The sequence below is a fragment of the Oncorhynchus tshawytscha genome, linkage group LG05 (assembly GCF_018296145.1).
Source record: "Oncorhynchus tshawytscha isolate Ot180627B linkage group LG05, Otsh_v2.0, whole genome shotgun sequence".
In the NCBI taxonomy this organism is placed as follows: Eukaryota; Metazoa; Chordata; class Actinopteri; order Salmoniformes; family Salmonidae; genus Oncorhynchus; species Oncorhynchus tshawytscha.
Genome location: NC_056433.1, coordinates 29,557,977 through 29,564,479, shown reverse-complemented (window position 1 = coordinate 29,564,479; position 6,503 = coordinate 29,557,977).

Here is a 6,503-nt window from a genome sequence, read left to right as displayed (position 1 = left end):
TTACCTCAATTACCAGATGGCTAAAGGTTGCAGACCATGTTTTTCTCCATTAGGAGGACAAAGGTTGTAGACCATTGCTGAATCTTTTAACTATATCACGTGGTTAAACTCTTAGACTATCGTTAACGACAGAACAAGTCTTTGATAATAATTACTAGTCTGCAGCTAGGAATTCGGTATCATTGAACGTGAAGAATGACAACCGCTGAAACATCCATTCTATAATGAATGTCACTCTGAACAATCCCCTCTAACCACAACTGAGGGAGAGAGACGGACAATTCTACAAAATAAATGAACTTTTCACCAGCGATCAAGACGACACACTGAGCGTAAATATATATATATATTGATTGCAATTATTCCCGAATGAGTGAGCATTCATGTGCAAAGGATTAGCATTTCAATTGTTATAATTATCACTCTGTAGTGACTTCTTAGTTGACCCCCACTTCCCCTTTTGTCTAACAAGCCGCCATGCCGGTTTAGCCCACTAGGGCACATTCTCCTATCATTTCATGAAACCACATTTACCTTTGTTTGTTTGTTTATGCATTTCTGTGAATTACTTAGTTAGTAATAAATACATTATTTAAGACAATTGATGTATGGATGACTCGTAGTGAAGACTGGGTTCGTGCAGATAACCAACCATTTACGACGTTTGGAATGAGACTAACGTGAGGTAAAGTAAATAATTCATTAATTCGAAGACTAATTGATCAGATAGAATATCTGAAAAGTTATTTTAGGAAATGATAACTTTAATCTGAATATTTTTCCTTGGTGCCCCGACTTCCTAGTAATTACGGTTACATGATTAATCAGTCTAATCGCGTAATAACTAATTACAGAGCATCTTTGATCAAAACTATCAGTCTTCAGTTAATGATAGTAAAGACACGACACCCCTCTATGGAGAGACGAGAATCTCACAAACACGATGCCGTTGGTTTTACTCTAGGACCCCAACAAGCCTCAAGACTATTCTGAAGGTAGCCGGGTACCAGTTGAAAAACGGAGTTTAGTGCCTATAATAAAGCGTTAAACCCCCTATGCTCCTTTTTGAGACCTCTCTTTCAAAGTCACCGAGATCTCCTCTTCTAAACATGGTATCCAAAATAATGGGGAACAGACTTTTTATTCATGGCGTATAGAGATGGATAAAGGACTCAACTTGGATCTAACCCATTTTAGCATGGACATTTCCATTGAGGGCTTCCACCATTTTTTAAGTAGTCATCGGTGGGGATTCCTATGGTTTGGGAACCAACAGCCAATGATCAGCGCATTGTCTTCTTCCAATTGGGTCCTGTGGTTTGTAAATGGCATAAACATCGCCATCTAGTGGCCACAATAAATGAATGACGCAATATTTGGTTCAGGATTCAGGCACTGCAGGCTGTGGATCACCAATATAAGCTTTATACTTTTTTCACAAAATAAGAAAATGTACTACTTTAAAATTGAGGGCCTCAATGGCGCTGCCCATGCTGTCACAGATGCCATAGTGGTACGGACACAATGATGAGGCCTCTTTCCATCTCTATGACATTGATGGGAGGATAATTGCACCTGCTTTCAATATACTTTGTATCCCTTATTACTAAAGTGTGTCTGTCCTTTATCAAATCACATTTTACCTTACAGTGAAATGCTTACTTACAAGCCCTTATCCAACAATGCAGTTTTTAAAAGTCCTAAACAAACTAAAGGATGATATAAAATGACAATGAGGATATATACAAGTGGTACTGGGTTAATGTGCAGGGGTACGGGTTAATTTAAGGTAATATACATAAGTTGAGGCTGCTGATGGAAGGCTGGCTCATAATATTGTCTGGAATGGAGTACATGGAATTGCATGTGTTTGATGGATTTGATACCACTCCACCTATTACCATGAATATTACCATTACCATGAGAGGCTCCAAGAGACCCTCCACCAGCAGGGGCTCCAAGAGACCCTCCACCAGCAGGGGCTCCAAGAGACCCTCCACCAGCAGGGGCTCCAAGAGACCCTCCACCAGCAGGGGCTCCAAGAGACCCTCCACCAGCAGGGGCTCCACGAGACCCTCCACCAGCAGGGGCTCCACGAGACCCTCCACCAGCAGGGGCTCCAAGAGACCTTCCACCAGCAGAGGGTCCAAGGACTATGACCATGACAAGAAACGCAGGAAGGAGTGATTGGAACAAGACTGAGACCCTCAGTCTGATGGGAAGGGAGGGTAGCGTTCAGTATGCATAAAAAGTTCAGAAGTCACTGAATGTGTTTTTTCACTTGAACGTAGGCGTCACCTGAACACATCCAATGAGAATTTTTATTTTTTTATTTTTTTATTTCACCTTTATTTAACCAGGTAGGCTAGTTGAGAACAAGTTCTCATTTGCAACTGCGACCTGGCCAAGATAAAGCATAGCAGTGTGAACAGACAACACAGAGTTACACATGGAGTAAACAATTAACAAGTCAATAACACAGTAGAAACATAGGGGAGTCTATATACATTGTGTGCAAAAGGCATGAGGAGGTAGGCGAATAATTACAATTTTGCAGATTAACACTGGAGTGATAAATGATCAGATGGTCATGTACAGGTAGAGATATTGGTGTGCAAAAGAGCAGAAAAGTAAATAAATAAAAATAGTATGGGGATGAGGTAGGTAAAAATGGGTGGGCTATTTACCGATAGACTATGTACAGCTGCAGCGATCGGTTAGCTGCTCAGATAGCAGATGTTTGAAGTTGGTGAGGGAGATAAAAGTCTCCAACTTCAGCGATTTTTGCAAGAATAGGCCTTTTTGTTTGAAGCTGTTTTCTCCTTTCTGTACCTACTGAATGTAACCCTGGGTTTTTGGGAGGACGTTAGGGAAAGTTGGGGAGGAGAGAGAGGAAAAGTTGTGGATGAGGGAGGGAGAGTTGGGACCCTGACCTCTGTTTGTGTGTGTTGTGTGGCTGAACCCCCCAGGAACTAGCAGGGATTATTTGATGATAATGACTTTTTCCTTTACAGCATCCCTTTATCTTTACGTACAGCACCATCCTGCCTGTAACGTGAGCTTTAAGTAAAGCCCCCTAGTATTTCTAAGAAATATTATTATTACCCCGGAGAAGTCTGTGCTAGTAAAAATGTTATAAACCTTTGTGATCAGATTTTACAGTGCTATGGTGTCATGCAAAATCCACTAACAGAATGCAATCGTCGAGGTTATTCAACACCAACCAGAAGAGAACCCACTGCAACTGGGAGGGACTACCTGACTCATCCAATAAGTGTCTTTTCTGTTTCTAAACATGTTCTATTGCATACCATAATGAACATGACCCAGATGCATTCTCCTCAGTCAATGAATGCAAACCCTCTAGACCTAACATTCTTTTTGTAATCGTTTTGTTTAGAGTGCCACAGTTTCCCCTGATTTTTATTTTCATCACATCTTGAATAATGCCTCACATTTACATGAGATGAAAGACCCGAAGTGGCGGAGGACCCATCAATTCCCAAGCGTTAACCAACGGAAATATGAGGCGGATCCCAAATGGCACCCTATTACCTACATCGGGGTATCCCAAAGTCGGTCCTGCACCACCATGTTGTTACAACAAAACGTGCACCCCTTGGGGTCCACAGGACTGAGTTTGGGAAACCCTGCCCTACATAGTGCACTACTTTTGTCCCAGTATAAGGCTCTAGTCCAGTAAAAAGTTGTGCACTGAATAGGGTGCCATTTGGGCCGCAATCCAAACTGTATGGGAGATTAGAGTTGATTAGAACAAAACTGGTTCCATTAATTATAAATCTTAATGATTTATGGAGCTACATCCAGGCCTCAAAGAAATAATCAACAGGACATGATACAGTCCAGCAGACTGGGGATTTCTCAGTATCATGCTGTGTCAGCCAGCCCTCATGCTTGAATGGGGGGGGTAGCTTAGCAGAGGGTTTATTCTATAGAAGTATTTAGTTCAATTGAAATTAAGTTGTGGATTTCTACATTTAGCTCAGGATTTTGTATACTCTGTCAGAGGTAGGTCATTATCAGTCCAATAGCGCAAACTTAAATACTGTTGTCTGTTGTAGAGACAAATTCTGTAGGGTTGTCAAGTGCAGAATATGATGAAACGCCAAAATCAAAAGCTGCGACGTGTCTTCATTTCAACTTTATGTCAACGTCTTTCTCTTTCACATCACTGTTTACCTCGCTTTTTCTTCTACCTCCCAGGTGTACTGTAATTCTATTTGCGGTTGAACTACATTTTCTCCTCCCAAACACTACAATCTGGCCCCTAGAGTTCCTTCTCAGACAGAAAAGACGAGACTGATACAAGAGCAAAGCAATAACTACAGCATCATCACAGGATGCCAAGTTCAGCAGCTTAGATGGGAGACTGTTCTCTGACTTTATTTCGCCCCCGTGCCGATTCTCGGATAGACAGTTTTCACACTCCACTTCACCAGTGTGTCTCTTCAAGGCTTCACAGCCTGTCTCTAGTCACAGCTCTTATGTTGCCATCAGGATTAATTTCCTCCCCCAGTGAGAGGTCGGTCTGAACGTGATGCGCTCTTACGCACACTACACCAAGACACACACACTGTTTGTTTACAGGCTTCACAGGGATGACATGGTGTGTGTGCCTGTGTGTACTCTTGTCTTCACAGCCCTCTGAGAAACATTAAAGCGTGACTAGCTTCATTTGTAAAGTGGTGCGTTTTATTGTGTTGACCTTTAGCATGTGGAGAGGAGCGGAATCGGTGATTGTCATCTGATAGCCTCTCAGCGGGAGATGCTTTTCAGGTCACGGTGGAGACAATGGGCTCGCTGTGGAGGTGTGAGACAAGCCGTGGGGTGAGAGAATCAGGCAACAGCAAGAGGAATCAATAAACAAAGTTATTACTGGTCTGATGCAAGGCCTCGTCTACTGGTTCATGGTGGTGGCAAAGTCTGCAGTGTGCGTAACTGTTACTGCCGGTAAAATGTATTTATTGTGGGTTGTTCAGACACAAATATGCACCCTTGATCTGTAATGTTGATGTGTTGACATCATAGGTCACAGGACGAAGAGATATCCTGACGAAGTGACCTTGACCTCTGAGCCTTTGTATTGTGCTACAACTCCGGCTCAGTGTTTCCTAGTTAGGCTGTATGGTTAGGGAAAGACTCCTGGCACAAATGATGGTTTAAAATGATATCTACCTGTAGTATTATAATGGGACTGGCCAAGCCCTTTACACAACAATATCAGGAACACCTCAGCCTTTATGATGATGCTATAGTCTACAAATTTAATTTAGCTGTTGAAGCATCCCACTGGGGGGGGAAATCAATGTTGTTTCTGTCGTTTCAACAACAAAAATCTGTGATGACGTTGAACATTGGAAAATGTTTGTTTTCCATATCAATGAGTTGAATCGATATGGAAAACTGATTGGGTTTGGAAAATAGCCATCAACATAATGGAATTGATCTGAAATGCAATGACATGGTGAATTTGTTGTTGAATTCAGGTTAGTTGACAAATCAACCAAATGCACATCAAAACTAGATGTTGAACTGACATCTGTGTCCAGTGGGTTAGCCCTACCACAGACACCCTCAGTGTACAGTATTCCTTCAATTCTCAGTTGAACTTTGACCATTATTGTTGAGACTGTGAGGTGTATTTAATTTTCTCAGACAGCTTGATAATGGCTCTTCACTACTCTGTTGTTTGGGTTGTGAATGTGGAACAGTGGAAGACGAATGGGTTTCTTATTCATGAAGGTAACAAAGAGGAAATTGGTTCTTTTGGCCGGTTTTTGTTTGGCTTTGAACATAAACAGCCAAATACTTTTGTGCCCTTCCATAATGGAATCTTCAATGTGCAGACAGAACACATACATGATTGATAGGTTCTTATCTTTGCTCCAAAATGGAGCAAAATCCAGAAAGGAACAATATTGAGTTGTACAGGAAATATTTATTTATTTCGCTGTGGTCACTTAAAGGGGGGTTTATAGTTATTTGCAATGTGTTTCTGTGATATTTTTCTTTCCTGTTAATAGTGGGTAGGCGAAAGCGATTGGGTTTAGTGATAAATGGGTGTGCTCCACGATCATTTTGACCTGTCTAAAGTTCTGGACAAAGATTTTACAATGTAGATTTGTTTTCCCACTGCTTATAAGGTCATGCTGAAATCCATCTCTTTGTCCCTTGCTCTTTCCATATAATTGCCACCTCTGTTTTTAGAGTTTTGAATCAGTCTGAGTATGGACAATTTGATTTTACTGTCAATGTAAATGATAAACAGAAGGACATTGTCATTCAGTCCCCATATAACCTACCATCTAAGGAATCCTGTCATCTTCAGCCAGTCACTTTTTTTTCGTTAGGTCTTCCATGTTGCCTGAATTGCATCATTCACTCATCACATTGCCAGACTAGACCTGGTAGTCTAGGTTCTGAGCTTTAAACTCATTGGATTAGTCTCACTTGACTGACATTCATGTGGCTTGTGATTTGGC